Raw genomic sequence first — 11346 nt, 5'->3', positions numbered from 1 at the left:
GGCATTTTCCTGCTGTGTGAAAACCTGCTGCCAAGACTGTTCTTCCCTCTGTTCACTGCGTAGCGGAACCACACAAAGTCTCGTTCCATGCTACTGAGTGTAGCCCAGACCTGGAGAGTTTTCAGAGCTCGCTCATTGACTCCAGTGTGGGACACGATGGCGAATGCTACTGCCTGCTATGTCTCCCCACCCAGTCTCCACCAGCACAGAATGCGACATTAAGTCCACACTGCTTCCCAGTCAATCAGTGTGAGGCCGAGAGCAGCTTCAGCCTGAACACCACGATGGCTGAAAAGGGTTCTAAGAAGGAAACAGGATCTTGCTCACGGGCCCACTTGGACAAATGACACCCACTAAACGGACGAGCAGGATTGGCAGGTCCTGTAAATTTAGATTAATCACCAACACTCTGTCACTTGATGCTCCTGACATGTCAGGGGTTCTGCTGAAGTTTTAAGTGGGGAAAAAAATCAAAAATCTTATTTCCTCGAAATGAAGAAGGACAGGAGTGTGACACACTAACTCAGATGTAACGGATTGACTGCGTTAGTGACTTGTCTCACTGCCGCAACAAACACCTGACAGGAAGCAATTTGAGGAGGCTTTGTTTTGGCTCTGAGTCTAAGGACTGGTCTCTCACGCTGACAAAGGTGTGGCGAGAGGAACCTAACGCAGCTGGCCACGTTGCTTCCACATCTATCCCAAGGAGCAGACAGACAGGCAGGCACACTGATGCTCAACTTGCTTTCTCTTCCACCTCAACCCAATCTAGAAACTTCCTCACATATAGCGGTGTCTTTGTTATTTGATATTGCTGTGATAAAACACCGTGGCCAAGGAGGCTTGCATAAGAAAGAGTCTAATTTAGCTTGGAGTTTTAGAGGGTCAGAGTGATAGAAGAGCACACACAGCATACACAGACACACACAGCATATACATACAGCATACATACTCACATACACACAGCATACACACTTACACACAGCACACACACTAACACACAGCATATACACATACAGCATACACACGCTCACAGCATACACACACACACACACACACACACACACACACAGGGGGTGGGGTGGGGGGATCAGAAGAGTCTTTTGAAAGTTCAAAGCCTGCTCCCAGTGACACACTTCCTCTAGCCTAATCCTTCCCAGACAGTTCCACTAACTGGGGATCAAGTACTCAAACATAGGAGCCCATGAGAGCCATTATGATTCAAACCTCCACATTAAGCTCAGAGTTTTGACTCCTGGGTGATTCTAGATTCTGTCAAGCTGTGTAGGATGATGTCATAGAGCTGAAGGCAGGTACGAGATACAAAAAGGCCTGTCATTGGAGGAGAAGGAAGAGAAGCCTTAGAGAGAACATGGAGGCTGATGTTAAGATTCCACTCTGTGTATTTACAGGTTGTTATGAATGTTCTTAAGGGATGGATGTGTACAGGACTTTGTATGTCTAGGTGAGCAACTATATCTTATCAATTGGATCAGAGGTTATTGTGTTGTGTGTTCTTTTTTCATAATTTTACAACAAAGCTGACAATGGTTTTCACCACACTGGCCTTCTAAAATAGAAGAGGAAGATAGCATACAGGTGTCAGGTACTTTATAACAACATCACATTCATATTGTCCTGACCCCATTTCTGTGGAATATTATATACCATAACTGGCCCCTTATACCTATGGTCACTCAGACTGAGAGAAGTAATTTCTCTTACCCAAGGCCACATAGTGAGTGACAAACAACGATAGGATAATTAGCTCATTCTAAAACTTATGCGTACTCCTCCTACACTGTATAGTCACATGTAACCTCAGAAACACTGATCACAATAGCAGTAAAGGCAGCATCTGTTCAGACTTTTCTAGGGGCTGGAGAGGTGGCTCAGTGGTTAAGAGCATGTGCAGTTCTCACAAAGGACGAGTTCAGTTCCCAGCATATGTGGTTCGCTTAGAAACACCGGTAACTCCCGCACCAGGAGCTCTGACAGCATCTCCTAACCTCCATAGGCAACTGCACTCACACACACACACACACACCACACCACACCACACTAATTTTTAAAAATGAAAGAAAGGAGACCTAATGTATATCCATGCCTGTAAATAGGCCCAGGGCTAGATAGAGAGGCACAAAGAAGTCCTGGGCTTCGCGATGACTGTAAGGTAGATGCTACTCTTTTTTTTTTTTTTTTTTTTTTGGTTCTTTTTTTTCGGAGCTGGGGACCGAACCCAGGGCCTTGAACTTCCTAGGCAAGCGCTCTACCACTGAGCTAAATCCCCAACCCCTGGTAGATGCTACTCTTATCCTCACTATGACATCGATAAGGTAAAGGTTAGAGAATTTTCTTAAGGTCACAGAGCTACTGAAGATAAAGGCCATTTAACTATAATCCTCTCTTAAGATTGCCAACCTAACGATGTCAGCCAAGAGAGAGAGAATAAGCCAAGAACGAGTCTTGCTTTCAACCTCAGACCCAAGGCAATTATGATTATTAAAACCCTGCTTCTTGCCGTCGCTCCCTGCAAACTTGCAATTGTCCGTTTTAATCACAGCCTCCCACCCCCCGGCAGATGGGAAAGGGCTGTCTATGGCAAAGTGCAACTTGTGGGATTCACGTGAATATTATCTTCCATCACTTTAGAAACATCATGGGTTAGAGAGCCGGAAACATGCTTCTGATGGGTGTCTGTGGGAAGGGAAGCAACACGCTGTGTCTGAGAAGGCTGAGCGGGGCGGGGTGCAGACAGAAAGACTCAGAGCAACGAGTGTTAGTTGGCATTCAGGATGGGAAGTTGGAGTCTGCTCACTTCCTCTTCCCAGCAGCCACCTGTGCACCAGGTCTCCATGTTCTGCTGACATCGGCAAGGGCTCTCCACACTGAGACCCACAGAGTGAATGTGAGCATGGACTGTGAACCTGGTCCAACCTTGCCTGGTACGTCCTCAGTGCAACAGTCAGCTGAGGTCCCTCAGAGGACCTTTACCGAGGACAGTGCAGTATGAACTGGAAAAGGGTCATGGACTCTTGTCTCACTCACGGCTCTCCTACTGGAAAGAATCTGTGTATAGGTCTGCCCACATCTGGGTAAGAGATAAGCAAGAATCGCTCCGGTATCAAACATGATTTAATTAATAATGACTTAAACCTTCATTGGTGTGTGTGTGTGTGTGTGTGTGTGTGTGTGTGTGTGTGTGTGTGTATTGGTGTGTGTTTGTATGTGTATGTATTGGTGTGTGTATGTATTGGTATGTGTGTGTGTATTGGTGTGTGTTTGTATGTGTGTGTATTGATATATGTATGTGTGTGTTGGTGTGTATATGTATATTGGTGTGTGTGTATATTGGTGTGCATGTGTGTGTATTGGTGTGCATGTGTGTGTATTTGTGTGCATGTTGGTGTCTGTGTTTTGTGTGTGTGTGTGTGCGTGTGTGTGTGTGTACCAATGCTAGCATGTGGAGGTCAACCTCAGGTGCCCTACCTCCTGTACTATCTGCCTTGTTTTCTGAGACAATCACTTATTTATTGACCTGGATCTAAGAGCTTTTTGGCTTGACCAGCTGAATTGTCTACCAGTCTCTGCCTCCCCAGCCCTCGCATGATTGCAAGCACATGCCAGTGAAGGGTTAAAATTTCTAAAAGTTAGTCATGAACAAAGTCCAGACATGCCTGAGAGAATTTGAGATAGGGCTCACTGGCCCGACTATCAACTCCCAAGGACACTGGCCATCTGGAGCCACCCCCCCCCCTTCCTTCACTCCCTGAGGATGGGTCATCCCCCTGCTGCAGTGAGATGAGTTGCCCTGCCCACATTGCTGAGATGCTAGATTACACGTATGCTTTGTTGATGTAACTCCATGCCAAAAGTAACTGTGCACCCTTTGTATTAGCCAATTATGTGTATTCACACGAAACCCCTGGTTTTCCCTATATAAGCTCCTGCCTAGAGAGGCTCGGGGCTGGACTCAATCTCCTGTGTGAGATATGTGTCAGCCCGAGATCTCGTAAATAAAACTGCCTCTTGTTGATTACATCAAGACCGGCTTCTTGTGTTTCCTGGGGGTACCTCAACCCGTGACTGGAGCGAGAGTCTCCCCAAGTCTGGGGGTCTTTCATTGGGGGCTCGTCCGGGATAGGAGCGTAACCCCCGGAGATCCGAATGCCTCTTGGAGGTACGTTAGTGTGAGTGCTGGAAAGCGGCCGCTGTGTGAGTGTGAGAGTAGTGTGTGTGTGAATTAAGTCCTGTAGTCTGTGTTTTTCAGTACCGGTTTAAGGTCTTGGTGCACTGTCTGGGCAGAAGAAGACTTCCCACTCTGCTGTTTTTGAGTGCACTCGGGTGGATGGGCTTCCCACCCCGTTGTTTTTGAGTGCACTCGGGTGGATGGGCTTCCCACCCCGTTGTTTTTGAGTACACTTGGGTAGATGGGCTTCCTACCCCGTATTTAAGTGTGCTTGGGTGGAAGGGGTTCCCACCCCGGACAGACGCCTGTGAGTAGGTACTGGGTTTCTACTTCGAATAGCTGTTTTCTTTTTGTTCTTTTTTTAGATAGCGGAAGTGAGGACGCCCCAGCTCTGGGAGACGTCCCGCGAGCCGACTTTTGTCGGGAGGACCCGGCAGGTGACAGTCAAAGAGATCTGACTGTGACTTGACTTCGGAGGTCGTGTTCGGCTGCCTATTTAAGTATAGGCATGGACAAGTGTGCTTAGATGTGTTAGTGTCTGTTGTCTGTATTCTGTTTCTGTGTTTGGTATCCCAGAAGCAGCTAAGGTTAAGCTGCAGTTTGGGCCAGGTACTGAAGGTACCAGGCATCTGTGGAAATTGGTTATAGGATGCTTTGTCTTGGGTCTTGTTTGTCTGGTTTGTTTTCTGTGGTATTGTCCAGTGTCTTTTTGGCTTTTGTTTCGTTTTTGGACTTGGACTGACAACTGTGTTTGAAATCTTGGACTGACGACTGTGTTTGAAATCATGAAACTGTTTGCTTTGTTTGTCAAGGAGTTTTACTTGGTCCTCTTGGTGCTTAACTTAAAAGTTAAAAATAATTTGCTTGAGAGAAATTGTTTTCTGCCGGGGAGTTTTATCTTTCTCTCTTGAGCCTCCTCCCTAAGGAGAGCTGCCCCTCTCTTTACTCCCATGGTCCAGCCCAGCTGCTGTTAACCGTTGTGTATGAAGGACTCCAGGTTAGCGAGTGATCCGTCTGAAGCAGGCATTAACAAGAACCTGAAAGCTTTACCTTAGATCCTGAAGAAAAATTCTCCCTGTTGCTTAAACATTCACAGCTTCTAAGGAAGGGACAACACAGAGTAGGAAAATGTAGGGGCTGAGGGTGGTGAGCATACAGGCCTGCTAGCAAGCTACAGGCTGCGAGTGGGCAGCAGCGCAGCTCTGGCCAAGCCAGTGTAAGAGGAGTTTCAAGGTAAGGAGGCTGGCTGGGGTTGGCGCTTTGACAACAAAGATAGCGTAGAGTTAGTGGTTGTATTATGAGACTTTTGGCCCTGAAAAAAAAAAATTCCAGTTGCTGCCTTCAGTGGCCAGACCTTCAACACTTGCTCACAAAAGGAGAGTGTTCATTAAGAGAAGTTCTTTAAGGGAGCCTGCCTTATCTGCTGGCCCTATTCCAAGAGAGGAGTTGATCTCCAACATTAAGTAACCTTCCCTGTTAGTCATCATTGACATGGAGAGTGCCTTTGATCCTATCCCCACAGCAGCCAGTTCCTGCCCCTGTGGTCAAAATGCCCCAGGTTGGGGGGCAGAGAAGCCCCTAAAATAGTTTCAAAGAATCTGCAACAAACTGTGAAGAACTTTGTTTTGCCAGTCAAAATTTAGAATTCAGTCTTTGGCTGTGGCCAAGGTCAGGATTAATGTTTTCTTTTCCATGGGCCTTTAACCCAGTGAGACAGCTTGGTAAAGGACTACTACTACAGTCCTGATAGCCCCAGGTGAACAGGTTACAATTCTTTTGTCAGCCACTTAGTATCTAACACCCAGGTTCTAACCCTCTCTCCATCCTTTTGTTATTAGTTCTTACTAGAAGCCTAGTGTCCTTCAGAGGCTGGGTTTATTGAGAGACAGAGCCACTGAGCTGACACTGAAGGGAGGTACTTCTTAAGTAAAATCTAAGTCCAGAGAGATAGTCGATAACAGATCAGCTGCCTCTCTGCTTGCCTTTCTGTTTCACAGGAACAAAGCTTGTGCTTATTTCTACAACGGCCTTTTTGTCCCAAGAAGGCCTCCTGGTTTAGCTGTGTGACTAAATGCTATTTGTCCTCTTCAGTGGACCTCTATTCTCAAGATTCCCTTGTTTTCTCACCATCCCATTTGAGATGCTTGTTAGTAACTGTTACAGGTCTTCTTTACCACCGAGGAAAGACGGAATCCTACTAGAGGCCAGAAAAAAAATGTTCCAGACACGGATAGAAGGCCCTCACTTCTGCCTGTTGACTTCAAAATGCCTAAAGGTAGGGAGTGCCAGGTCTGCCGCCAGGCTCCAAGGGTGGGTCTCAGAGGGGCTAGAAAATGCCCCACCAATTTGGCTAAAGTAAGAAAAAAATATAAAGAAAAAGTTACAGAAACTTGAAGGGTTAAGCTAAGTCACTGAGAGAGTTGTTGTAAGTTGCAGAGAAAATAAGGTTGATATATGGTTCAGGGTCGGTGCACAAAAGTAGACAGCAACTAATAGCTGTAGAAGAAGATACAGACAGAGAGACTGAGGAAGAGAAAGAGACAAGAGAGGAACATACTGGCCACAGTAGTTAGGGAACCTAGGAAGATAGTACCTGGCAACAGAAGAGAATTCCTGGCTAAAGATCGGTGTGCCTAATACGAAGAAAAAGGACACTGGGTCAGGGACTGCCCAAGAAAGAACAAGAGGGGCCACTGGAGAGCTTCTTGGTCCTAGAGTGCTGGCTATGTACAGAGATAGAAGGGAAGTGTGGATACAGGGACCCAATGCTCTGTGCTCCTGTGCCCCCCCCCCCAGTGGGTCAATATCCAAAGACCTTGAGTGCAAGGGGCTACTGGCAACGAACAATACTTATGGACTGCCCGAAGAACAGTGGACCTTGGTGTGGGCCGGGTAACCCACCCACTAGTTCATGGTCATCCCTGACTGCCCCTATCCCTTGCTCATGAGAAAATTGCTCTCCAAAATGGCTTGTGTGGGCTAAAATGGCTGGGTGAGGCCATGTGTATGCATATCTACAGACTGTGTATGTGGAGCTTAAGACCTGTCTCAGTGCACCAGTACCTGATGCTGGGAGATGTGTGTGTGTGGCTTAGTGCCGTTCTGCCTGGAACACATCATTCCTGCTAGCCGGGCTCTGACAATTATCACCCAATCCAGGACTTAAACTGCGGTAGAGTGGCTGATGTTTTGCCTTTAAATGAAATGTCCCAGAGGATGGGATCACTGATCAGCTGACATGGACTAGATTCTCCACCTGTTGGGGGCAATCTGGTCACCTTGCTGCCCAATCCTGACCTGGAGCCACCACAGCACAAGTGTCAAGCACTGGCAGAAGCCCATGGGTGGAGGAAAGACCTCTGCGACTGGCTGATTGAACCCTGCTGAAAGCCGAAGACCTTGTCCACAGACGGGAACAGTTCTCTTCATGAAGGTCAGAGATAAGTGGGTGCTGCCGTGGTGGACAACACAATGTCATCTGGGATGGCTGAACTTCTACCCCCCAGCACATCAGCACTGCAGATGCCTTTACCATCTCTTGGATGCCCTGGTGAAGCCAACAACTGTGAGTACTATTCATTGCTCAGGATATCAGAAGGAAGAGATTCAGTGGCATAGGACAGTAACAAAGCAGATAAAGTGGCTCAGAAAATGGCTATGCAGGAGCCTATCCTGGTTACAGGCCTACAAGAGACAGCCACTGGGAACTGGGATTGGACTAAGAGACGGCCTCTACAATCATCAAGAAGATACTGGAAGAAATCTTTCCCCCGATTTGGAATGCCCAAGGTAATCTGGTCAGACAATGGCCCTACTTTCGTTGCCAAGGTAAGCCAGGGTGTGGCCAAGTATTTAGAGGTTGATTGAAAATTACATTATATTTACAGACCTCAAAGTTCAGGACAGGTAGAGTAAATAAATAAAACTCTAAAAGAGACCCTGACCAAATTAAATTGACCATGGAGACTGGCGCAGACTGGGTGACACTCCTTCCCTCTCGCTCTCTTCAGAGCAAGAAATATCCCTTCCAGATTCAGCTTTACCCCCTTTGAGATCTTATATGGGGCCTCAGATCCTCTGACTGTATTAGATGATGTTACTGAACCAACATGTCATAGTAATAATGATTTATGTGTCAGTCTAAAAGACCTACAGGTGATACAGAAAGAAATCTGCTCACAGCTGGCAGCAGCCTATGCCCCAGGGACCTCCGAGACATCTCATCCGTTCCAGGTCGGAGACTGTAGGTACATACAATGACACGGAGCCCAGACACTCGAGCCTCGTTGGAAAGGACCGTACCTGATGCTGCTGACCACCCTGACAGCCGTCAATTCTCAGCCCTCACCAGCCGCATGCTAGCCGTTGGGGCTGAGAGCTGGGACCTAGAGGGACACTCAGATCTTCAAAAAGCTCCCTAGACTTGCACATCAGATAAGTGGATACATCAGAGACGTGACTGGGATGTTGCTATAATGCTCACTTGAGGAGTGTGCTTTAGAAACAAGAATTTCATGTTTGCCCTGGGTTCCATCGAGAAAAATATAGAGATAGGCTTGATTTCTATTACAAATGATGTAACATTACATATGTTAATACTCCTAACACTTCTTGGGACTGTGCCTCAGGGACCATAAGTTTAAAAGTTCTAAGATAGTCATGACCTTGGTGTATAGGTTTAGATAGTGTTCAGATTGGAATCCTAAAGACTTTTTAGCTGACCTCCAAGAATACCTAACCTCCCTCTCAGAGGTAGTCCTTCAAAATAGGAGAAGATTAGACCTGATATTCCTTAAAGAAAGAGGGCTATGTGCTGCTTTGAGAGAAGAATGTTGTTTTTACCTCGATCACTCCGGGACCATTAAAGATTCTATGGCTAAACTTAGGGAGAGGTTGGACAAGAGACGACGAGAACGAGAAACCTCTAATAACTGGTTTCAAAGCTGGTTCAATAGGTCCCCATAGCTTACCACCCTGCTGTCAGCCTTAGCTGGTCCCTTGATTATCCTCCTCCTTTTGCTCACTTTTGGGCCCTACATCATTAATCGCCTTTTAGCTTTTGTCAGGGAGCGGATTAGTGCTATACATGTCCTTATGTTGAGACAACAGTATCGGGCTGTATCGGGCTATACGGGGTGAAGAGCCTCTAGACGTTAGACTCGTAGTCCTAAGATTAGGACCATTCACAAGGAGTAGAGGGGAATGAAGGGTTAAAATTTCTAAAAGTTAGTCATGAACAAAGTCCAGACATGCCTGAGAGAATTTGAGATAGGGCTCACTGGCCCGACTATCAGCTCCCAAGGACACTGGCCATCTGGAGCCACCCCCCCCTTCCTTCACTCCCTGAGGATGGGTCATCCCCCTGCTGCAGTGAGATGAGTTGCCCTGCCCACATTGCTGAGATGCTAGATTACACGTATGCTTTGTTGATGTAACTCCGTGCCTCATTTTTTTTTTCTTTTTTTCCGGGGCTGGGGACCGAACCCAGGGCCTTGCGCTCGCTAGACAAGCGCTCTACCACTGAGCTAAATCCCCAACCCCCCCCAAAAAAAAATGAGACAGAAAGAACTCCGTGCCAAAAGTAACTGTGCACCCTCTGTATTAGCCAATTATGTGTATTCACACGAAACCCCTGGTTTTCCCTATATAAGCTCCTGCCTAGAGAGGCTCGGGGCTGGACTCAATCTCCTGTGTGAGATACGTGTCAGCCCGAGATCTCGTAAATAAAACTGCCTCTTGTTGATTACATCAAGACCGGCTTCTCGTGTTTCCTGGGGGTACCTCAACCCGTGACTGGAGCGAGAGTCTCCCCAAGTCTGGGGGTCTTTCACCAGCACACAGGGCTTATTTTTACACTGACTCTGGGGGACTAGACTCAGGTCCCCATGCTTGCAAGACATGCGCTTTATAGATTGAGCTATTTCCCACGCCGACCCTAAGACAGGGTCTCGCAAGTACTTCTCCTGGTGTCACTCATTTTGTACCTTGAAATGGCCTTGAACTCCCAATGTTCCTCTTACTGTAGCCTCTTGAACCTGTGAATACACACTTCTCCCTTGGTTGTGTCCTCTGGGAGTTTGGCCTCAGGCTCAGCTGTATGGTTTCACACTACTGAAGCCACCCTTGTTGACCAGGATGTTCAGATGCATGCTTTTCCTGAACCGACATCCAGGCGCCCAGGTCAGCACATGCTTTCTTAGACTCTGCTCCCTGCTTTCTTGGGCACTGCTCCTCATGAGAGACTAGACATAAAAAGTCTATTCTCCCCCTCTCAATTTCTATCCCTACTTTGTCAAACCCACATCTTCTGTCTCTTAGCAACTTCTTGGGAGAACTTCAGACTATTTCCTTATTAAAATCGGTCCACGTGGGTTTTCAGTTCCAATCTTGTGTCCACTCTAGAACTTTCCTTACCCCTACCTGCTAGATCCGGTGCTGAAACCATGCACTCATAGGTGGCGGGGAGATGGCTGCTTTCTTTCCTTATTGATTCTGCAGTCTATGGTACCACTCTGGGAGCCAGGGTGGACAGAACCAGGAGATCATGATATCCTCAGAGATGCCCTGCTTGCAGTTTGCTGTAAGGCAAATTCTGGGCCAGAGGAAAAATGCCTACCAGTAATCTCTGACCATTTCATGCAGATGTGTGTTTCTGTGTGCGGCCTTGTACAGTGGCCTCGGTGGCAGAAGAGGACGTTGTAGTCCCTGAGCAGGTGCTCCAGGGAGCAGCCGTGACCCCATCCAGAGGGTGCTGGGAACTGAATTCAGGTCTTCTGCAAGAGCAGTGTGCACTCTTAATCACCAAGCAGCCTCCCAGCCCCTACATAGGGTTTGTTTCTGATTTATGCCCTTTTGCTGTCAGGGCTACTCACTGTGCCCGCCTGCCTGGTGACCTAGTCCGATTCCCCGGGTACCTTTTCTGTGGCAGCTCAAGCCCTGGCTCATTATAATCTCCACGCCGCCTGCTGATTACAGCTTCACTATTAAGCCCCAAGCCCTTGCAGATGCTGATCTGCAGACTTTTCTGCCTGTACCCACAGCCTCAGGCTCCCCAGCATCTCAGAACCCACATCCTCGACAATGAGCATCTGTCCCTATGATAAACTTAATTTGTTCAGCTCTAACTGACAACACCGAGGCTGGATTCTCCAGGGAGC

The 11346-nt window shown here is 47.4% G+C and overlaps 1 long non-coding RNA gene across 1 annotated transcript; it reads left to right on the top strand.

Annotated features, from left to right (window-relative positions):
• Positions 1–394: 394 nt before the first annotated feature.
• Positions 395–9941, top strand: LOC134480106 (uncharacterized). The gene is made up of 2 exons (XR_010054293.1): positions 395–1465; positions 8329–9941. It is a non-coding gene; the product is annotated as an uncharacterized LOC134480106 (long non-coding RNA).
• The last annotated feature ends 1405 nt before the right edge of the window (positions 9942–11346 follow it).

Source organism: Rattus norvegicus, chromosome 8, assembly GCF_036323735.1.
Source record: "Rattus norvegicus strain BN/NHsdMcwi chromosome 8, GRCr8, whole genome shotgun sequence".
Classification (NCBI taxonomy): Eukaryota; Metazoa; Chordata; class Mammalia; order Rodentia; family Muridae; genus Rattus; species Rattus norvegicus.
Note: the sequence above shows the minus strand (reverse complement) of the source record. Positions and strands in the feature narration are given on the sequence as shown.